This window comes from Triturus cristatus, chromosome 1_2 (assembly GCF_964204655.1).
Source record: "Triturus cristatus chromosome 1_2, aTriCri1.1, whole genome shotgun sequence".
NCBI lineage: Eukaryota > Metazoa > Chordata > Amphibia > Caudata > Salamandridae > Triturus > Triturus cristatus.
This window is the reverse complement of record NC_140580.1, coordinates 39,588,563-39,613,055: the sequence shown is the minus strand read 5'-3', so window position 1 is coordinate 39,613,055 and position 24,493 is coordinate 39,588,563. Positions and strand designations below refer to the sequence as shown.

Here is a 24,493-nt window from a genome sequence, read left to right as displayed (position 1 = left end):
CATGGACGCTGCAACAAAAGTTACTCCATATCAACCATCTGGAGTTACTAGCAATGTTTCTAGCCCTAAAATCTTTTCAGACACAGATTTCAGGCAAAGCAGTCCTCATTCGCACAGACAACATGACGGCCATGTATTACATTAAAAAACAAGGCGGCACACACTCTCCACAGCTCTCTCAACTAGCACAGAGCATATGGAGATGGGCAATTCCACACAAAATCTTTCTCCTAGCCCAACATGTCCCAGGAGTCCAAAACATCATGGCAGATCTGCTCAGCAGACAGACGCAACAGTTCCACGAGTGGGAACTTCACCCGCAGGTTCTTCACCCGTTCTTTCAAACGTGGGGGCATCCACAAATAGACCTATTCGCCACCCATGAAAACAAAAAATGCCCAAGCTTCGCCACCAGATACCCACACCCATTGTCCAAAGGAAATGCGATATGGATGAACTGGTCAGGCAAATTTGCGTACGCTTTTCCACCTCTCCCACTAATTCCATTAGTGGTGCGAAAGCTACAACAGCATTCCCTCACACTGATCCTAGTAGCTCCAACATGGGCCAGACAACCGTGGTACACCACGCTGCTGGAACTCTCGGTATACCACACCAAAAGCTACACCTCTCACCATGCCTCCTAACCCAGAATCATGGAGAGATCAGGAGAGATCAGGCACCCGGACCCAGCTCAGCTCAGCTCAACCTTGCGATCTGGCTTCTGAAATCCTAGGGTCAAGACTGATTTGTATATGACTGGGTCCAAACTGGAATGGCATGGTGAGCAAAACAACGATGGATTTAGGCCCAGATCTCTGTACTGGGGTGAATGTATGACATTGTTCTGCATTCTGTCCATCAACAGTTCTTTTTGCAGCTAGCAGTTGATGGCAGCCCCTGGTTTACACCCCCACTTTTGGCGGGAAAACCGGCAGGAAAAATTCTAAAGAATAGGTGTGCCCACCTCTGCCAACCCAACCCTTAAGATTGGGGAAGCGAGGTGAAGCACAACTATCAGTCCCCGCCATCTTGAAGATTGAGGACCCCTCCATTCAGGGCTAGGTCTATGTCCCCCTCCCATAGGAGGGTGGCATAATAGAGGATTTAGTCACCCCAAGTAAGGTGCCCATTGGCCCTTCAGGCCCCTGTAAATATAGAAAATGGTACCTGGTTACCTAGGGCATTTGGACTGAAGAGGGACCCCTCACCTAGGCCATGCAGACTGCCCCTGCAACATGCATGGACTGGTGCAAACAAAAAGAACACAGTTGACATGGCACTGCTATACCAACTTGCACTGCCTAAGGTATAGGTAAGTCACCCCTCTAGCAGGCCTTCCAGCCCAAAGGCAGGGTGCACTGTAGCACAGGCATGAGCAGATATGCCCCTACACTATTTAAAGTCATTCTTAGATATTGTAAGTGCCAGGGAAGCCATAGAGAGTACATGGGCTGGAAACTCGACAACTCTAGTTCCCCAGCACCACGATTGCTTCTCTGAACACAGGAGTATTTGGTACCAGCTTGAAGGGCCAGTTGTGAAATCGTTTGTAGGAAAGAAACACTGGCTTAAGGGGACCTGGTTGGCAGGGACCCTGTGCACTACAATCAAAACCACATCAAATTCCAGGCAAAAAGTGGGGGCTAACCATGTCTGATGAGGCACTGTATTGCAGTTAGCACAGCTAGGGGGTCAGCATGTAATAGTGTACTCGCAAATTGGGCGACCATATCTTTCCACAGTAAAAACAGTGGGTTTGTGTGTTGTACTGTCAGGACATGCAGAGTAAATGTCCTGCCTGTGTCATATGTTGCACCCTCTCTTTAGGACTTGGCAGGCCGGCCAGAGGGGTGACTTACACAGATGTACAGGGGAAGTTGTGACTTTGCCTTTTCTTTCAGTGGCAAAGTTGGGCTAACAGGTACACAATTGCTCTACCAGTCTGCAGTGTGGGACCTGTTTTACTTGGGGATCTGTTTTAGTTGGGAGGTGGCCAAGGTGGCCCAACCATTGTTGCAAGCCCTTAGGTACCCACCCTTGTAACCTACATGTCCTGGGTACCTAGGTAACATTTACTAGGGACTTACAGGTAAGTTAGCCATTTCCAATTTGATACAGTCTATTCGAAATACAGTTTAGGGTCCGGGCACTGGCATTGAGTTCAGTCGAAAAACTAGCAGCATCAGTTAACTCAGAGGAGACCCTTAAAAAAGAGGCATTTTTCACATGTGAATCCAAAAAATATTCTTGCTGCAAAACAAAAAGGCATCTTAACAGTAGGGGCAGTTTTTTAAGAATTTTATGGATTCACATACCATTTACATGCCTCCCCAGAAGGAGGCATGTAAATGGCAAAAGGGAAACCAAAAACTCAAAGTAGTCGCTAGAAAAAAATCTGAGGATGGCAACCTTTGAAGGGTTTCCGGGGCATACGTCTGATGTCATAGAAGGATGGAAATGACACCAAAGGGTGGACGATGCCTATGCAAAAAAAAAAAAAGAGAGAGAAATAAGACTAAAATACAATTTCAGACCTGACCACTAGATGAAATAATGCACAGCATGTGAATCTAGAGAATTCTTTAAACTTCAAAAGTACTCCGACATGGGAAGTATCCTTTTCATTTATTTATTTATTTATTTGGCCAAAGGGTCCTTCCTTGTAAACATTGACTGACATGGAACTGCAAATCTTCCTCTGAGAGTAAGAAGTAAAGTGATTATTAGCTGCCTTAACTCAGTGTACTAAACACACATTTAGAAATGACATAATTGTTTTTTTTCTCCAACTAGATCTTTCTGCTTTCAAGGACTTAATAGAAGAATCGGAAATAAAGCATTTTCCTGACAACGACCTTTTACGCCGCCTGCGTTTAGTTACCCAGGATGCAGACAAATGTGCATCAGTGGCGCAACTGCTTCTAAAAGGCAAAAGGCAGACCAGGTAACATTCTTTTTCAGTTTGTTTCCCAGCCTAATGGTGAAATTGTTGAATTGTCTGACTGTTACGCAGCAGCTAATTTCATAGTTTAAAAAAAATGTGATTGTTTTTGCTTCTTCCCTTGATGGTTTAATAATCGTTTGACCAGTGCAGACTTTTACCAGCTCCCAGTTTGTGATTGGCCTGCCGATGTTCTTTCTAAGTTTTTCCTTGTTCTTTTTAGGTATCGATCAGGTGGTGGTAAACTCAAAGCCTTTTAACTCTGAATGAGCTGCGGAGTTTCGTGAAACAGCTTTATGCCCTCCCATGTGTCATCAGTCAGACACCATTGCTTAAGGTACTGTCATTTTAATTTGGAAATTGGGGTTGACTATTGACTCATTGTTTTTACTTTTAAGAGGTTATTTTCCTCAATGCTCTTAACTTTCAAGACCACAAGGCCTCACAATCTATCATGCAAATTAAAGTCCTCCAGTAGTGGTTATAAAATACAAAACCTGGTTACCATGACAACAAATTAATTTAAAACACCGTTAACATAAGCCTTGCCTGTTGTCCTTGGCTTTTTTTATGTGCACATAGGTGTTACCAGAATCGCCCCATATTGTTGTTGCAGTTTTATAGAGTAAACCCAAAATCACTTCAAGCTTAACTGTTCCGAATACCACATGTGCGGTTGACACCAATGGAAGGTAAACGCCACCTTGTTTTGTAGATCCGTATAATGAGACCTTATAGTGCCATGTATAGTTCGGAAAAACATCTACACAAATTATTTTCTGTCCACCCTATGAGGAGTCTGCACAACTCACTGTGATGCCAATGCTAAGCCCTCAATGCTCCCAGTGTGATTCATTTGAAAATTATATGTTCGAGGCATATGAGCTGCAGATTACACACTTGTGCATAGATCGCCATCTGGTGTTGGGCCCGGATGTTTGCAGTTTGTTTTTCCTCTTGGAAAGTCTTTGGAAGTCACGAGGTCGGTGACTCCTCCTTTGGATCGTATTGCGCATGGGCTTCGGCTCCATCCTCAGATTGTTTTTTTCCGCCATCTGGCTCGGATGCGATCTTCGCGCTCCGGCTCAGAACAGCTTCCAGTTCGACGGTCGATGCGCAATCCTCACCTTAAACCGCGGTATTGTTTCGATCGCAATCTCCCCCACTCGACGCGCCTTCTCATCGGCACGGACCTTCAGTTCCAGTCGTCGACGGTGGCCTTCGGGCCTCTCCAAACTTCGGTCCTGGCAAATGGAAAGAACTCCATTTACAAAGTGCCCTCGATGTGGGTCCAAATTCCCCCACACCGATCTCCACGAGGCGTGCAATCTCTGCCTCTCCTCTGAACACGAGGCTCGAGACTGTCCGGCGTGTAAGTCCTTCCGGTCCAAAAAGACTATTCGGGACCAAAGAGCCAGAAGAACTATGGCGGACTCCTCGACGACGATTCCGGACGACATCTTCGGAGAAGGCATCGATGCTCCAGAGCAGTACACCGAAGAGGGCCTCGTCAGCGCTTCCGAGGCCGACGACTCAGATGTGGAGGACATCACCCCGGCGCAGAGGGTCGTGAGTACTGATTTCCCCCCCAGGCGGAACCGAAAAAGGCTCCGGTCACACCTTCGCCTCCGGGCCTAGGTAAGACCAAGGACACTGCTTCCAACACCCCACCTTCGGGGTGAAGAAGCCAAGCAAGCCTTCCGGCGGCTCGGGCTCGTGCCAGCCTACTCCTGGTAACGATAAACACGCTTCGGTTCCGAAAAAGAAGCCGAACTCCATATCGACACCGAGCTCCGCACCGAAGCACTCGGGGTCGAAACTCAGTTCTTTGGCACCGACAACACCCTCGGCGCCGACCAAAGCACACAAGGCCACCAGCACCGACACTTCGAGGCCGAAATCCATCTCAGCGCCGACCAAGCGTCCGGAGGTTCCAAAACCAGGTTCCAAACAACGAACCGGCACGGAAAAGCCTAAAAAGCCAGCGGCACCGATTCCTTCGGCACCGACGGACAGACCAGCCTCACCGGACTTATTTACACCGGATCCCTTGCAAAAAACACTCACCAAGGATCCAAAAACTGGACATTTGACTCTTTCTTCCAAGAAGAGACATTTGGAGAAGCCTGCTCCACCTCCGCCTCCAAAGAGGAAGGACTCTGCTACCTCCCCATTCAGAATACCTTCCCCACCTCCTCCACCTTCTCCACCTCCATCCCCTCCTCCTTCTCCACCCCAACCTCATCGTTCTCCCACCCCTTCTCCACAAGATGATGATCACGGGGACCCATATGATGATAGGGGATGTCCCACAGGACCTACCCACAGGGGACCCCACTCCTTCAGGATCCCCGGACCCATGGGACGACTACAATATGCCAGATTTCCCCAACGTCCCACAAGATGACATTTACCCCTCCAGGCCATCTCCACCAGAAGACTCATTGGGGTTCCACCACCTACTGCAAAGGGCAGCACACTATCACGGGGTAGATTTACATACCGACCCCGTGGAGGAAGACTTCCTCCTTGACACGTTCGACACCACACATAGGTCTACCTCCATATTACCTATGCTTAAAGGAGTGGTAGAGGTTTTTAAGGACCCAGTTAGAGCCAGGGTCATTAACCCGCGCATCGAGAAAAAAATACAAAGCTGCCCCCACAGATCCCTCCTACATCAGAGGGCCAGCGCCACTAGACTCTCTAGTGGTATCCACTGCACGTAAAAGGGCAAATTCCCAGGCATCAGGTGAAGCACCACCACCTGACAAAGAGTCGAAGCTACTGGATGCATCAGGGAAATGCACTGCGTCACAAGCAGCCAATATGTGGCGTATCGCCAATACTCAAGCGCTATTGGCCAGATATGACAGGGCACATTTTGACGAGTTAGAGAGCATAATGCACCACCTCCCTGAGAAATATAAAGCTAGGGCCAACGAACTAATTCAAGAGGGTAAAACCATTACAAACACCTCTATACGCTGTGCCTTAGATGCAGCAGACACAGCTTCCAGGGCCATCAATACAAGCGTCCTCCTCCGTCGCCATGCTTGGCTGTGAATATCAGGGTTTAAACCGGAGGTACAAGCCTCCATCCTTAACCATCCCTTTGACCAGGAACATCTATTTGGCCCAAAGGTAGATGAGGCCCTAGAAAAAATGAAGAAGGATACAGATACGGCGAAGTCCATGGGAGCCCTACAGTCACACCCTCCTAGATGCTCCTTTTCGCTGCTCTTTCTTTCGCAGTACATCTAGAGGCTACTCTTCAGATACCGCGTCCACTTCGTACAAATCCCCCACTCAGTCCACCTTCACGAGGGGTTATCAAAGAGGCGGCTATAGGGGTAACAATAATAAAGGCAGAGGCAAAACAAACAACGCCCGCTCTGCCACAACGCCTACCCAATGACTCCCCCCCCCCCCCCCATTCCCCCAGACCACTTCACTCCGGTCGGGGGCAGACTCCAACATTTCCTTCCCGTCTGGGCTACCATCACCTCAGACAAATGGGTGACACAAATAATTCAATCAGGCTACTGCCTAGAACTCATATCTACCCCCCCCCCCAAACATTCCACCCAGACAGCACCCAATGTCACAAGAACATTTGATACTCCTAAAGCAGGAGGTAGTCTCCCTCCTACAAAAACAAGCATTAGAACCTGTTCCTATCAACCAACAAAACATGGGAGTCTACTCCCTATATTTTCTCATACCAAAAAGGGATGAGACTCTACGGCCCATCCTAGATCTCCGGCCCCTAAACACATACATACACTCCGACCATTTCCATATGTTAACGCTTCAGCAGGTACTTCCCCTCCTCTCCCAAAACGACTTCTTGACCACCCTAGATCTAAAAGACACGTATTTTCACATTCCAGTGCACAAAGCTCACCGCAAGTACCTCAGATTTGTAGTGGACGGACAACACTTCCAATTCAAGGTGCTCCCGTTCTGGGTCACAACAGCGCCAAGGGTATTCACCAAGTGCCTAGCAGTGGTAGCAGCACATTTACAAAGACAACACATCCACGTCTTCCCATACTTGGACGACTGGCTGATAAAAGCCGGGTCGTACAATCAGTGTGTTCAACACACATCTATCACCATTCAATTACTCCACCAGCTGGGCGTCACAGTAAACCACCAGAAGTCCCATCTCCAACCATCCCACATAAAACAATACCTCGGTGCCATCATAGACACCTCAAGAGCACTAGCTTACCCCAATCCGGCCAGGATTGCAAGCAGTCAAGCTCTACGTGCAAAATTCGCACTACAACACTCCCTTCCAGCTTGAGTGTTTATGCAACTAATATGGATGATGGCCTCTTGCATTTTCATAGTGCCTCACGCAAGACTCCAGATGCGTCCTCTCCAAGAGTGCTTAGCACACCAATGGAACCAGGCCCAGGGTCAATTAACAGATCTGGTGTTGGTAGACGGTCGCACCCATCGCTCTCTGCAGTGGTGGAACACCACAAACATTTCCAAAGGTCGACCGTTCCTGGACCCGGTTCCTCAAATAGTACTGACAACGGACGCATCGCTCTCCGGCTGGGGAGATCTACTACATCTCACCACACAGGGCAAGTGGACGCCTCAACAAAAGTTACTCCATTTCAACCATCTGGAGTTACTAGCAATCTTCTTAGCCCTAAAATCTTTTCAAACTCAAATTTCAGGCAAGGCAGTCCTGATCCGGACAGACAACATGACAGCCATGTATTATATCCAAAAACAAGGCGGCACACACTCTCCACAGCTCTCTCACCTAGCACAGAGCATATGGAGATGGGCGATACCCCAGAAAATCTTTCTCCTAGCTCAGCATGTCCCAGGAGTCCAAAACACAGTGGCAGATCTGCTCAGCAGACAGACACAACAGATCCACGAGTGGGAGCTTCACCCGCAAGTTCTTCACCCATACTTTCAAAGGTGGGGGCATCCACAGATAGACCTCTTCGCCACCCACGAAAACGCCAAATGCCCAACCTTCGCCGCCAGATACCCACACCCATTGTCCAAAGGGAATGCGATATGGATGAACTGGTCAGGCAACTTTGCGTACGCTTTTCCGCCTCTGCCACTCATTCCACTAGTGGTGCGCAAACTACAACAACACTCCCTCACACTAATCCTAGTAGCTCCAACGTGGGCCAAGCAACTGTGGTATACCACACTGCTGGAACTATCTGTAGTGCCGCACCAAAAGCTACACCTCTCTCCACACCTCTTAACCCAGAACCATGGAGAGATCAGGCACACGGACCCAGCGCAGCTTAACCTTGCGATCTGGCTCCTGCAATCTTAGAATTCGGGTACCTAAATCTTCCCCCTGACTGTATGAACGTCATCAGAGAAGCTAGAAGACCTACCACTAGAGCGTGCTACGCCGCCAAGTGGAAACGTTTTGTTGTTTATTGCCACAACAACACCATCATTCCACTGGACGTGTCCATTCAACACATAATAGGCTACTTACTCCACCTACAAAGGTGCAATCTAGCCTATACGTCCATTCGACTACACCTCGCAGCTATTGCAGCTTACTTACAAAACAGGCAACATCTTTCACTCTTCAGAGTACCTGCCATTAAAGCCTTCATGGAAGGCCTTAAAAGAATAATTCCCCCCAGAGTGCCACCCTCACCTGTGTGAAACTTAAATATCGTTCTCACAAGGCTAATGGGGCCTCCCTTCGAACCTCTCCATAAATGCGAATTACAGTTCCTAATATGGAAAACCGCCTTTCTTGTAGCCATCACTTCCCTTAGACGGGTCAGTGAGATACAAGCACTTACCATTCAAGAACCTTTTCTCCAAATGCACCATAACAAAGTTGTTCTCCGTACCAACCCAATATTCCTCCCTAAAGTCATTTCTCCCTTTCACCTAAACCAAACAGTAGAACTACCAGTATTTTTCTCGCAACCACAGACCGTTGCAGAAAGGGCTCTTCACACACTGGATGTGAAACGAGCCTTACTCTACTACATTCAGAGAACACAACCTTTCCGTAAGACCAAACAACTGTTTGTTTCTTTCTCTCCACCACACAAAGGTAACCCCATCTCAAAATCGGGGATAGCTAGGTGGATTGTAAAATGCATTCAAATCTGCTACCATAAAGCAAAGCGAACGCTATCCATTCCCCCGAAAGCCCATTCTACACGAAAAATAGGGGCTTCCATGGCATTCTTAGGGAACATCCCATTAGATGATATCTGCAAAGCAGCTACATGGTCAACACCGCACACTTTCACCCAACACTATTGTGTAGATGTGCAAACTAAGCAACAAACTAGTGTGGGCTAGGCTGTACTCAAAACATTATTTCAAACCACTGCAACAGATACGGGTGGTTGCCGCTAACGGTGGGTACTGCTATATAATGTATGCACAAGTGTGTAATCTGCAGCTCATATGCCTCGAACGGAATATGCTACTTACCAGTATGCATCTGTTCTTGGCATGTAGAGCTGCAGATCTACACACGCCCACCCGCCTCCCTGGCTACCTGTATCTGTCCCAGTTTATCTTATTTAGATAGCACACACATGGGTATCTTCACTGTTACTACTACGCTCCATCTTTCCCTGCTGGCGAAAAACAATCTGAGGATGGAGCCGAAGCCCATGCGCAATACGATCCAAAAGAGGAGTCATCGACCTCGTGACTTCCAAAGTCTTTCCAAGAGGAAAAACAAACTGCAAACATCCGGGCCCAACACCAGATGGCGATATATGCACAAGTGTGTAGATCTGCAGCTCTACATGCCAAGAACAGATGCATACTGGTAAGTAGCATATTCCTTTCTGCATTCTGGTTGAAAGGAAACTAACACAGAATCTAGTGAGCACCAAACCTATGGCAGAAACTTCAGCAGCTTAACACAGGCCTTATCCATTTGCAAGTTCTAGTCTCATTTAATGACTCTGAATGGACAGGTTGTTTTCTTTCTGACTGATTGTCCTTTCTATTAATGAACTGAACACCTTTTAGTTTAAGCCTCCAGTGTCAGTCAATAACCAATGCATACTTACACAGAGTATATCATTTGTGTCTCCTGCATGGTTGCAAGGATACTGTATTCAAGAACTATACTGTTTTTCTGCTGATAACGTGGAAAACCAGTATAAATCATTGCAATTCGGAGAGGCACACATTTTAGCATGGAGTTTCGGTGTTCGAGGCATGTGGGCTGCTGAATTCATATCTGTGCATAGATCGCCCCCTAGTGTTGGGTCCGGATGATTGCACATTGTTGTCCTGCAAGAGTCTTCGAAGTATCACGAGATAGGTGGCTCCTCCCCTGGACTACAGTGTGCATGGGCATCCTCTCCATCCTCAGATTGTTTTTATTCCGCCATTGGGTTCGGATGTGCTTATCTTAGCTCAAGTTAGGAAAACTTTATTTAAGGCCAAAAGCCTTTAGATATCAGCGGTATTGTTTGCGTTCGGTATCGATAGATTATTATACTTGTTCTCGGACTCATTCACCCTTCTCGGACCGAGTTTCTGTCCGACCATCGATCAACGTTCGAAGATGGAATCGAGGACTCCCTTCAAGAGATGTCCTCTATGTCACGCAAAATATCCACACGTCGATGTCCATCCGGTGTGTAACAAATGTTTATCACCGGATCATGATGAGTCCAGGTGTATGGCCTGCGCCCGGTTCCGGTCGAAGAAGACCCTTCGGAATAGACGGGCGGCTAGATTGGAGGCCAAACAATCGGCGCCTAACCCGGTTAACATATTCAGCACCGAGGATGAAGAAGTCGAGAGCGTCTAAGAGATAGAATCGAGCCATGCTTCGGAGCATGACTCCCAATATGACGACGATGATGAGGAGATCTTCGAGGACGAAGACGTCGTCGACGAGGTAGGAGACGACGATGAGGCCCTTGGGGCCGAGGAGGATAGCTCAGGCGAGGAGCTAGGCCAATCCGTCGATACGGAGGCCGAGGGAGATAGTCTTAATAAGGCTCAGGTCGAGGGATCGCCTGCGGGCCTTACCCAAGATCGGTCAGATCGTTCTACAGCCCCGCCTGAAGGCCCGGCTTCGAACATTTCAAAAGAGCCGGAAATATCGAAAAGGACTGGAGTCGATTCCGTGAAATCGAAACCAAAACCAGCACCGGTCAAATCGAAACCGAAAGTGCAACTGGTTCAGGTTGGATCGAAGGCATCGAAATCTTCCAATCCGTCGACACAGAAGAAGGACGTCGGAACCGACCAAAGAAAGAAGGACTTCGGTACCGAGAAACCAAAAAAGGACTTCGGCACCGAGAAACAGAAGAAGGCCCTCGGTCCCGAGAAGACGCAGTGGCCTATGGCACCGAAGGTTGGGGCACCAACAACTAAGGTCAAGGTGGTCGATCCGACTACATCAACACCGAAGAGTGCTGAGACTGCCAAAATACCGGATCAACAAGGCGTCGATCCCAAACTTCGGATCGAAGACCCGAAGACTGGAAAGAAACCGGAGACCGCGTCGAGGCCTGTCTCCAAAGAACCTGTTGGTTCAAAAGCACCGTCAGCATTCACGTTGCAACAGGTGTTGGAGTCCCTGAAGCGCATCAGGGAACGGGCCACTCTCGAACCGAAAACTGGTCCCGAACCGCACAAGGTCGCCAAGGCTCACTCGGCGCCGGCACCGATCAAGTTTGGATTGCCACCGCTGGGGACGCCGAAGATGTTCGAACTTAGGAAGAGTATCGAACAACCACGTACAGTGCCCACGGAAAGAACCAATGTCGACGACTCACAAGACCAGTTTATCGACGCCGACACTGGTAGGCTGTTCCGCAAGCGGAGAATTGTTCCAGAAAAGGCTTTGGACTCATACAAAATTCCACTAAAAAGGAAAATGGCATCAGGTTCGACACCAGTGCTTGTAGAACCTTACCACACATATGATCAGGTACCGCCATCCTTTTCTCCCACACACTCGGAGGCGGATGCTGGAGAGGGCTATACTGAGGATGATACCACTTATCCTGTGGATAATGACCCTGATGAACAACAGCAAGACCAGGATCAAGCATGGGGAGACCCTAATGACCCAGGAGACCCACAAAATGCTCCTGACACTCATCTTTGTAATATAAAACCATCTCCCACTGAAGATACTGCTGCTTTTAACGCCCTCATTGAAAGAGCGGCTGCCAATCACGGAGTGGAACTTCATTCTGACTCTGTGGAGGAGGATTTCTTGGTGGACACGTTCTCCACATCAGAAAGAACGGTCAAGACTCTACCAATGTTAAAAGGGGTTATTAAACATGCTAAGGACATCTTTAAGGAAACGACCAGGGCACGGGTATTGAACCCGAGAATAGAGAAGAAATACAAACCAGCCCCCGGAGACCCAATGTACATTAAGGGTCAATTGCCGTTGGACTCCATGGTAGTTTCTAATGCTTGCAAGAGAGCTAACTCGCAGACTACAGGTGCTCCTCCTCCAGACAAGGAGTCCAAAGTGCTAGAAACATCAGTGTAGGAGAGTAGGGTCTGCTTTCTATGTTCACCCCCACTTTTTGCTTTTGCTTTACTGGTTTTCGACTTAGATGTGGCTGTGGGCATGCTAATCAGACCCACAGCCCTGCTGTTCTCTCTCTAAATTGATACTATGTACTTTAGGTGCATAACCCATTTGGAAAGGATCACCTTATTGGCCCCTGTACAGTGTACCTTAGGTACCCAGGGCATAGGTGTACCCTAGGCCTACCAGGGGCTGCAGCATGTATTATGCCACCCCTGGCCTGGCCTTCCATTATGACACAACTGGCTGATCACTCAGCTGGGGCAAGGTTGTGTAATCACTCCTTGCTTAGGTGTAGTATTCCTATACCTAACTTACATATAGACACATGTGTACTTATCAGCCACTCCTATGGCAGGCCTTAACAATCCTGGAGGCAGAGTGCTTGGTAACATGTGAGATGGTGCTCTAGCATGAGCTGAGCCTGTCTGCAGCTTTCGGAACCATGTCCTTATAGCTGTTCTATGATATAGCCTACCATATACTCTTAAAGTGCCTTATAATCTTAAACGGTTATGGTAACTATGGTTTGGCTTTATCAAAACATGTCGTGTAAGGTGTCTAACACTTTGGAATAATACCCCCATCCCATTTCTGGGGATGAGGATATTATCCCTCCCTTCTAGAGGGAGAAGACATGTTGTAACCTACTTACCCGGTTAAAGTTAACCAGAGCCCCAGCATCACAAAATGGATGCTGCTGCCACAGACACGAGTCTGACCTCCTGCTGCTGGGAGTGATCCCGGCAAGGGAGGCTTGGACAATAGGTTTCCTGCCTTGGGAGGTGCGAGCACCACCCCAGACAGGCCTTAGTGTATTGGGGCAGGGAGGGATGAAAAGAATGAGACATGCCTGGGGCACACAAGGTGTCCCGTGCATAGTCCAGTTCAAACCGGTGCTGGGGCACTCCAGCCCCAGTCCTGGCACGAAACTGGACAAATGGAAGGGGGTGTAACCACCCCCCTCCCAGGTCACACCCATAAGGCGTGACCTAGCAGGCAACCCAGCACCCCAGATTAGTATAAGAGTGGTAGCTGGGCCCCAGGAGATTAGATTATCCTGAACCTGCAACTTGAACAGAAACTCTGGACCTTCGACATTCGACGAAAGAAGAAGACTGAAGAATCTCCCTTGTGGCCAAGGAGTGGCTACCCTGTGCAAACAGGCACCATCAAGAGACTACCCTTTGCTTTGCTGAAGTTCTATGAGGGACCGACTGCAGAGCCCGACCAGAGCCTGGACTTCCAGACTTCTCCGACCCTGATCCACATCCACAGCCGAGCTGAGATCCGTGGAGGCGACGAGAGACGTGGGACCGGCTACCTGGGAAAAGTGGCGAGTATCTTCCAGCGCAGCTTCTGAGGCACCCTCGAAGTTGTGCACCGGGGATTGAGAAGCCCCAACCCCAAGCACCATCTGCACCGAAGATCAGCCCCCCACACTCCACGAGTCCTGCGTGGGGCCCTTCTGCATTTTCCTGCTTGCCGCGTCTGTCCGGTTGCTTGCCCGTTGGCTAGCGGCCTTTGTGACGACACACCTTGAAATCTTCACTGCTGGTTTGGCTCCTCCAGACTGGCTCCCGCTTCTTTGCAAAAGAGAAGCACCCCAGACCTTCCTGGTCTGCACCAGAAGCAAGTCCTCCGTTCTTCGTGGGTTCAGCTTGCCAAGGCTAGGTGAGTCCTAGTTCGACTTCGACGCCGCCGACAGCAAGAGCCTTCGTGGGACAGCTCGCCTCCTGGTTCTGGTCGTCCTCAACGTCTCCTGGTACCCGTGGCTGCAGCGACAAGCTTCACCCTTCACCTGCAATCTTCACGACATCGCCTGGTTCCTTCCTGGTTCCACGTGGTCACTGGCTAGTAACCTTGACTCTGTCCCTTCTGCTTGCAGGTATCCTCTCTTCTTGATCTCAGCCTTGGGATCCACCGGACACTCTTCACTGACTGCCTGTCAGCAACTTTCCTTCAGGCATCCATAGAAGTCCACGACGAAACCCGACGCAAGTTCACACCTATGCACCCGCAGCCCGTGGGCTAGGTAACTTGGGTACTTCGGTGCTCACAAGGGTAGTGACTATCCTAGGGTCTAGTTTCCGAGTCTCGACTCTCTAGCTGCTTCAGAAGTGTCCTTAAACTGTTAATTTCTAACTGCTAGTAATTCTATCGACTTATACGCATTACGCGTGAGTGTTTCCACTCTGCACCTGAATCCCGTGGGCCTCCCACTTCCTAACTGTTGCTAGTGTAGTGTAGCCCCAGCGATTCCCTAGGCCTATCCTATTTCCGTGACAGTGGTCCTTATACCACTTCTTTAGTATATGGTTTGCGTGGCCCCTAGGGCCTAACTGTATTTCTTACCTGTGTGACTTAATGTATGCTTGAATAAGACTGTGTTGTACTTACCTCTAATCTCATAAAGAGTGCTGAGGGTTTGTCTAGAATAAATACACTTTATTTTATATATATATCTGTTGTGGTGTCCTTTCATTTGGTATTCAAGGGCTTATATATGGTATCACAGCTGGCTTCACATGCCATTCAGAGTTTAGCCTAAGACTGCTCTTGTCCATGCTACCACTAGGATAGCTGGTCTATAAGGTTGACTTTACAACCAATCACCATAAGGGTTGTTTGGACTGATATAAGGTGTACACTAGAACTAGTGACATCATACATCAGGCCAACTTCTCACAATCAGGAAAAAGGATAGCAGCACAAGCAGCAAACATCTGGCGCATTGCCAACACTCAGGCACTCCTGGCCCGATACGACAGGTCACACTACGACACCCTAGAAACACTGCTAGAACACCTACCAGATGACTACAAAGATGGAGCGGAGCTCCTCATCAGAGAGGGACAACTCATTACAAATGCGTCCATCAAATGCGCACTAGATGCAGCTGACACTGCAGCAAGGGCAATCAACACTACTGTGATGTTGAGGAGGCACGCATGGCTGAGAATATCAGATTTCAAACCAGAGATTCAAAATAATATCTTGAATCAACCAGTCAACCCAGACTTTTTATTTGGCCCCGAGGTTGACGCTACACTGGAAAAGATTAAAAAGGACACTGAAACTGCGAAATCTATGGGGGCTCTACAGTCGCAGCAGTTTCGGAGTGGTACCTTTCGTCGCCCCGGGAATAGAGGAGCAGCTAGAGGTCAGGGGTCCCAGCAGCAGTACAGTAAAGGAGGTACCCAGAGTACCTATAATAAGAACAATAGGGGTGGATATCGTGGATCCAGCACCAAAGGCAGAGGACGAGGACACAACAACACCAGGTCCTCCGCCAATAACAAACAGTGACGTCTTGTCACTGCCCCCCGACCACATAACACCGGTCGGGGGGAGACTCCAACAGTTCCTGCCAGTCTGGAGATCCATCACCACAAACAGGTGGGTCAGAGAAATTGTCCAATACGGTTATTGTCTGGAATTAACATCCAATCCACCCAACATACCACCAAGACACCGTCCTATGTCCGCAGAGCACTTAACATTATTGCAGCAGGAAGTACTAAGTATGCTGCAGAAAGGAGCCATAGAGCTCGTGCCTGTAGAACAACAAGGGTCAGGGGTGTACTCTCTGTACTTCTTGATCCCAAAAAAGGACGGGTCTCTCAGACCTATACTGGACCTCAGACCTCTCAACCAATACATTCTGTCAGAGCATTTTCATATGCTCACCCTCCAGCAGGTTCTGCCGTTACTCAGTCAGGGAGACTTCCTAGCAACACTGGATTTGAAGGATGCGTATTTCCACATACCCATACACCCAGCACACAGAAAATATCTCAGGTTCACTCTTCAGGATCAGCATTATCAGTTCAAAGTCCTCCCTTTCGGAGTAACAACGGCGCCCAGAGTCTTTACCAAGTGCCTAGCGACAGTGGCTGCACACTTAAGGAGACAGCACATTAACGTCTTCCCTTACCTGGACGACTGGCTTGTCCAGGCAAAGTCAGCCCAGCAGTGTGCCAGCCAGATATCCCACACCATTCACCTTCTTCACAGTCTGGGATTCTCACTAAAGTATCCAAATTCACATCTTCAAGCCGCCCACGTACGGCAGTACCTGGGCGCGACCACTGACAAATTTAATGAGGATCAACAGCATGCAACTGCTGATAAAAAAGTTCAGACCTCAACACTCCCTTCCAGCGCGAGTGTTCATGCAGTTGATAGGCATGATGGCCTCCTGCATCTTCATAGTCCCGCACGAGAGTCTACATATGCGCCCGCTTCAGGAGTGCTTGGCACGTCAATGGAATCAGACTCAAGGACAGTTGAAAGACCTAGTGTTGGTGAGCGGTCGAGCATACAACTCTCTGCATTGGTGGAATCCACAAAACCTTTGCAAGGGCCGACCGTTCCAAGAGCCTGTTCCACAAATAATCCTGACGGCGGACGCGTCTCTCCAGGGATGGGGAGCTCATGTACTCAATTACACAGTGCAGGGACTATGGACGACACAGCAACAGAATATGCACATCAACCTTCTGGAACTGATGGCAATCTTCCTGGCAATGAAGGCATTCAAAGTACACTTGTGCAACAAAGTCGTGTTGATCCGGACGGACAACATGACTGCCATGTACTACATACAGAAGCAGGGAGGAACACACTCTCCACAGTTGTCTCATCTGGCTCAGAGCATGTGGAAGTGGGCCATTCAAAGGAACATGTTCCTCATGGCAGGACACCTCCCGGGCAAGGACAACCAAATGGCGGATCTGCTCAGCAGACACAGCCACCAAATGCACGAGTGGGAACTACATCCATCAGTACTCCAACCGTACTTCCAGCAGTGGGGTCATCCAGAGATAGACCTATTCGCCACAAGGGAAAATGCAAAATGCCAAAGCTTTGCCGCCAGGTTCCCGCATCCACAGTCGCAGGGCAATGCGATATGGATGAACTGGTCAGGCAGATTTGCGTACGCTTTTCCCCCAGCGCCATTAATACCGCTAGTGGCACGCAAACTAAGGCAACACTCAATGACACTCATCCTGGTTGCTCCAATGTGGGCACGCCAGCCATGGTACACCACGTTACTAGAACTTTCCGTGGTGCCGCCTCAAAGACTGCGGCTAACACCCAAACTTTTAACACAGAACCATGGCGAAATTCAGCACCCAGATCCGCAACATCTGAACCTGGCGATCTGGCTCCTGAAGTCTTAGAGTTTGGCTACCTGAACCTGCCTCCAGAATGTATGGATATCATCAAGGAGGCCAGGAGACCCATGACCAGAGCTTGCTATGCGGCTAAATGGAAAAGATTTGTCATTTTACTGTAAAAACAATGACATTAATCCGCTGGATGCATCCGTTCAGAACATCATCTGTTACCTGTTACACTTATACCGATGCAATCTGGCATACAGCTCCATCCGTATACATCTAACCGCACTAGCGGCCTATCTTCAGAACAGGCGGCATCTCTCTTTATTCAGAGTGCCTGCCATCAAAGCCTTCTTAGAGGGACTCAAAAGAGTGATTCCTCCAACACACCCACCGGCACCAGTGTGGAACCTGAATGTGGTCCTCACCAGATTAATGGGTCCACCTTTTGAACCTCTACATTCATGTGAGATTCAATTCCTCACCTGGAAAGTAGCTTTCTTAGTGGCAATCACTTCGTTGAGAAGAGTTGGTGAACTCCAGGCACTAACCATTCAAGGCCATTCATACAGGTTCACGCAAACAGAGTTGTACTACGTACCAACCCCAAATTCATGCCTAAAGTGATATCGCAGTTCCACATGAAACAGACTATTGAACTGCCTGTTTTCTTTCCAAATCCAGAAAATGTCGCAGAGACAATGCTCCATACACTAGATGTAAAGAGGGCCCTCATGTACTATATAGACAGAACAAAGGATTTTAGGAAAACAAAACAACTGTTCGTTGCCTTTTCTCCACAACACAAGGGCAACGCCATTTCCAAAGCAGGGATAGCCAGATGGATCGTTAAATGTATTCAAATTTGCTATGAAAAAGCTAAACGCACATTAACGATTCCTCCAAGAGCCCACTCAACACGCAAGTTAGGGGCGTCCATTGCTTTCCTTGGGAACATTCCTTTAGAGGAAATATGTAGAGCAGCCACATGGTCCACTATACATACATTTACTAAACACTACTGTGTAGATGTACATTCAAAACAGCAGGCAGCTGTAGGACAGGCTGTTCTCAAGACCCTTTTTCAGACTGCTGCAGCTGACACGGGCAGCCGCCGCTAATGGAGGGACTGCTATATAATCTATGCACAGATATGAATTCAGCAGCCCACATGCCTCGAACCGAATATGCTACTTACCAGTATGCATCTGTTCTTGGCATGTAGGGCTGCTGACATTCATATCGCCCACCCTCCTCCCCGGCGCCTGTAGCGGCTGCAGCACTCAGAATTACTGTATAGCATGGTCATCACTTACTGTATCTACTCCATCACTGCCACAATGGCGAAAAACAATCTTAGGATGGAGAGAATGCCCATGCGCACTGTAGTCCAGGGGAGGAGCCACCTATCTCGTGATACTTCGAAGACTCTTCCAGGACAACAATGTGCAATCATCCGGACCCAACACTAGGCGGCGATCTATGCACAGATATGAATGTCAGCAGCCCTACATGCCAAGAACAGATGCATACTGGTAATTAGCATATTCGATTGTGTTCAGAGCACCGTCGGTGATGACTCCGAAAGTGGCATGGGGAACTATAGTGTAGTTCCTATTTCCTGTATAGGCTCTGTGCATTGGAATAATATACACTATAGTTTTTGGATAGGGCTAAGGTCAGTATCCTCCTATCGAGTACATTACACTTATTACTTGTGTGTGCCAGCTAACTCAGAGGTCACCAGAAACTTCTCGAATGAAGAAGAAGGGATTAGTTTCTGACAACCGCATAAACATGACAACTTTGTTTCCCTTAGAATCGGAACGCCTCTCAGAATCGTGGAAACAATAGATAAGTTTCACTCAGTCAATCATGCATGCTTAGTTTCTCCAGAGAAACACAGAAATAGACTGGCGTTTCAAGAAAAGGATTTATTGAATAATCTTGTTTCTCGTGTAAGAGATATGAGCTGTTACAATCATTAGACAGTAAGCAAGATATAATACGCACAGCGTAAGCAGTAAGAAGAAATAATACTGCAATAGCATTGTCTTTTAGCTATTACATATATTCATATATACATACATAAATAACACAGGCTAAAACGTGAATACTCGTCTGATGCTTCTAAATAGTTCTACCCCAGTGTACCTAACCCAAGTGTAGTACGAGGTAAGAAGTAGGTGCTGCTTTCTTATAGTATGGTATATTCTAAGTTTAGTATGCCAAGAGTCCCTCTAGGTTCTAGTTGGCTCCATACCTTTAGAATGAGAGAGGTGGGTATCTCCTTCCGGGTCTCAAACTCTAAAACCCCGCGAAGGGAGTCAGAACACTGGAAGCTGGATTCTCTGCGAGCAGGGATGACAGCGTCTGGTCAGTGCGCCAGGCCGGGATATGGTCTCTTCCGAACTTGCCGTGGCGACCCATGCAGTCAAGTCGTGCTGAGTCGTGCCGTCGTTTGCCATGGTAAGGGAAGGTATATTTATACCTGGAAGGTGTTTAGGAATGCTAGCATTGACGTAAAGTTGGGCAGAGGAGGACGTCCTGGATGAACCCCTAAGGAATAGTAGTTCATGCATAATAGATGAGTTCTTCGAGAAATCAATAATCCTAGCTGGGGAAAGTCCCGTCGGCTTAAGGGTCTGGTTACTAAGAAGTCGTTGGGACGTGGGATGGACGGATGTAGGTGACCATGCCTGTATTTGCATAGCATGGCTAATGCCTAAATAAGGACTGGGATTCCTATGCCTAAATAAGGGCAATACGAATTGTGCCTATATAAGGACATGATTCAGGGAAACCTATATACGGGTATCTAAATCAAAACACAACGCCCACTCCATTGACGAATGATCGATATTACTAAAGGCTAAACGTGCTAAACACATAAAATTGAGTATCACATGTTTCACTAAAAACATTTGTAAAAGCATACTAAAAGAAGTCTTTGTTAAAAGGTTTGCTATACATGAAATGGAAAGGCACTGTACATATTGAAGCAATGTTTCATATATTTACAGTGAATGCTCAAGTGAATGACCACAAAAAATATATACACATACGGAATGAAATGGTCCAGTTACACAGAAAGGAAAAAGTTCAGAGCCATTTCATGCCATGATTACATAAATGTGAAAAAAGGTGACAGCTCGTCCCTGGAAGTGTCTCAAAGAAGTGGGTTCTCTAAGAATAGTTCTACTGTAAGCAGAGCTTTTAGCCATAAAAAAAATCAATATCCACAAAATTGCGATTTTTCTTTTTTTAAAAATGTATTTATTTATTTATTTATTTATTCTTCGTCATTTTTGTTTGGATAAATGAAGGCCGAATTCATAGATTACAAGGTACACTGTGAGCCAAATCAAAAGTTATTTGAAGGTGCTGGGGAAAACATGAACTCCTGTAGACAAAAATGTGTCTACCGTTGTCGGTGACAGGACGATTATTTAGTTTAGAAGACTAACTGCACATAGATGTGATGCATCATCAGTAGCAGTGTTCGATGCCGATGTTACCTGTGTGCCTGTTGATCCATCTCGTACCTCAGCAGTAGCATGTTCATTCTGTGAGATCTTAGTGAATGCCGTTGTGAGAAAGTGCCATCTTTCTTTCATGGTATGCCCCCACTTTTTGCTGAATTGCTGAATGTACTTTGACTGAGTGTACCCTGGACTCCTGCCAATCAGGTGCACAGGGCCTATGTTCCTTCCCTAAAAACAAACCAGACCCAAATTGGCAAACCCTGGCCACATGTCAGCCCCTGGTAAATGGTACCCTAGGTACTAAGGGCCTTGTGACCAGGGAAGGCCCCTAAGAGCTGCAGCACTCCTTGTGCCACCTCTAGAGGCCCTGTACCCTTACACACACACACTGCCTTTGCAGGCTGAGTGTTTGGGTGCAAGACAAAAACAAAGTCGACTTGGCACACATCCCTGTGTGCCATGCCCATCACCTACACTTCCATGGCATACATCAGTCACCCCTCTAGCTGGGTGCCTTATGCCAATGGTGTGGGCACAGGAGCAGGAGCCCTGTGCCCCTACAGTGCCCAGGTCCATTCCTGGGCACTGTAAGTGCAGTGCTGCCATTTAAGAGTACATGGTGCAGAGAGCTCGTCAAACACGAGCTCCACAGCACCATAATGGCAACACTAAAGACTGAGAAGTTTGGTATCAAACTTCTCAGCACATTAAACCCACACTGATGCCAGTGTGGGATTTAAGGTACACAGCACCCCAGAGGGCATCTTAGAGGTGCCCCCTTTAACCTAACCTCCAATCCACATCTGCTCTGAGGCTGCCTAGGCTGCCACCCAGCAGACATGTTGCTGGACCCCTGGGTAGGAGAGCCCCTGCTCTCCTGGGCCTGCAACAATGCACATCCTGGGCGAGGTGCTAAATCTCCTCCCCCAGGATGGGCAGGGGGAAGCTTCAAAGGCATGCCGCCTCTGTGAGCTTCCCCAGGCCCCTGCAACCCCCCACTCTGGCGGGAAGCTTTGGCCGGAAACCCCAAATAAGGACAGGGGATGTGCCAGCCTGCCAACCCCACCCCTCAGGTGGGGAGGCGAGGTGAAGCACATCTCAGGGCTCTCGCCATCTTGAAGATGGGGAGCCCTACCCTATCAGGACTAGGCTACCGCCCCCCTCCCACAGGAGAGAGTCAGGATAGGGGGTGTACCCACCCTAGGACAGGGTCCCATTGGTCCCTGCCCTTCACCTACCTATAACGCCCCGAAATCTAGTATTTAGGGGCACCCTGAACCTTCCTTCCCCAGATTCCAGATTCAAAACTACGAAGAGCAAGAAGAAAGAAGACCTGCCCTGCCCTGCAGCTGCTGAAAAGAGGAAGACAACAACTGCTTTGGCCCCAGCCCTACCGGCCTGTCGACCCTCGAACCTGCTCCTGCTACAACCCGGCATCTCTTGTTGCTAGCAACCTCACCAACCCCGGAGGACCTGGCTACCTTTTGGCTCTAAGCCCCTGGGACTCCCATGAGTAGAGGCTCTACTCGAAACCTATCTCTAACCCCTGGCAGCAGCCCGGAACCGCGAACCCAGCACACTCTGCACCAGCCGAGCCTGGCCAGTGCCGGAGTGAACAAAGACCCTGAGGACGACCCCACGGCGACTGTGACCCCGAGTCCGGCACCCACGGACCTCCCTCGACACTCCTGAAGAAGCCTGCAGCCTCAGAACAAGGTGCCCCCACAACCGCGATCAATGGAGGGTAAGATTTCCCGACAGCAAAAGGCACCCCTGCACGCAGCGCCCCACGGCCCCCTGTGCCCAATCCCGGGGTACCTACCTATCCTCCAACTACCCAACTTACCTCTCGAAGTGGTGGCGGCGGCACCTGAAGAGTCCTCGTTCCCGAGCTTGCAGTCTTTTTCTAAACCAGAGATTTCCCATTGAAATCCATTGAGCGCCCGAAGGCTCAAAAGCCCTCTGCACCCAGCCGCCCGAGTGGCCCTGGCAGTGAAAACTCTACACCTACCTACTTCCCCACTTGCCCTGAGTAAGTGACCAGGAGCCCAGCTCCCACAGCCGCGTGGCTTGCCAGTCAGCAGCCACCAAACAAGGCCCCCCTATCCCTCATAGGATAACGTTTGGCCTAACTCTCTGTGCACCCGGCCGCCCTAGAGCCGCTGAGGGTGAACCAACTGTACCTACCTGACCCTGGGAGACCCCTGAGTCTGTGCCCAGAGCCTCAACTCTGCCAGTCGAGTACTTGCCCTTAAACCGCAAACTCTATTTTACTCATAGGGTAACATTGACTGGCTTTTTCCTGAAATTTCCTCTAAGTGTGGACTTTTCAAATCTTCAAATATTCACCAAAAATCAGCCGAGTGACAAACACGAATTTACTCACCTGCTCTTAGGTGAGCTCCCAGTGCTGGATCTTGGTGCCCAGCACTGACTCTGAAAAATATCTACAACTGTACTTACCCTGAACTCAATTTTCTTCCGTAGGAAACCATTGACTGTTTTTCTGTGAAATTTCTTCTAAGTGTCGATTTCTGCAATCTTTAAATATTCTTCAAAAGTCGTATAATATCTGAAAATGTAATTACTTACCTTTTTTTGAATAAAGGTCCCAGTACTGAGTCTAGGCACCCAGTACTGGATTATAAAAGTAACGAGAACATACTGTACCTGTAACCTGCATTTTCTTCCATAGGGAATCATTGACTGTTTTCTCTGAAATATTTTCTAAGTGTCAACTTTTAAAATAGCTAAATATTAGTTAAAAATCATTACAGTAATTAAGTCGATTTTCATCACTTGATTCTGAAAACTGACCCAGGACTGAATCTAGGATCCAGTCCGGGAATTCCAAAAGTAATCTAAAAAGTAATCTGTTGCAAATAACTTGAATTTACCATTGAGCTCAATGTATTGTTGTGTTTAATAATAGAGTTGCCTACTGCAACCACTTGTAACTGTTTACTAAAGTCTATTGCATATTGCAAAAGTATTTATATGAAGCATCTCCTGTTGAGAAAGTATATTTTAATTCCAAGTGTTGGTTCTAAAATAAAACGAGCATATATTTTTTATATATAAACCATTGGCCTAGAGTTCAGTTATTGAGTGTGTAACACCATTTGCTGACTGAGTGTGTACAACAAATGCTTTACGCTGTCCTCTGATACTGCCTTACTGCTCGACCAAGCTACCACTTTAGAGAGTAAGGTTATATCTAACTTTAACCTCTGTCAAACCCTGGGGGACTGTGGACTCTGTACACCCTGTACCTATTAAGGAACAGTATATACAGAGCCACTTTCTCACAGCCGTCATCAGGATCGGTAGCCTCTGGGGACAACACAGAGCATGGGCCGCTATCGGGTTCGACTAA

General features: G+C 48.2%; 1 pseudogene across 1 annotated transcript in view; it reads left to right on the top strand.

Annotated features, from left to right (window-relative positions):
• LOC146866703 (lysine-specific demethylase 5B-like) overlaps window positions 1–24,493 on the top strand; it is a 501,879-nt pseudogene that overhangs the window by 11,065 nt on the left and 466,321 nt on the right. The window contains exons 2-3 of the transcript XR_014966529.1: window positions 2,797–2,947; window positions 3,168–3,281. The product of XR_014966529.1 is annotated as a lysine-specific demethylase 5B-like (transcript). The remainder of the gene's footprint in view (window positions 1–2,796; window positions 2,948–3,167; window positions 3,282–24,493) is intronic.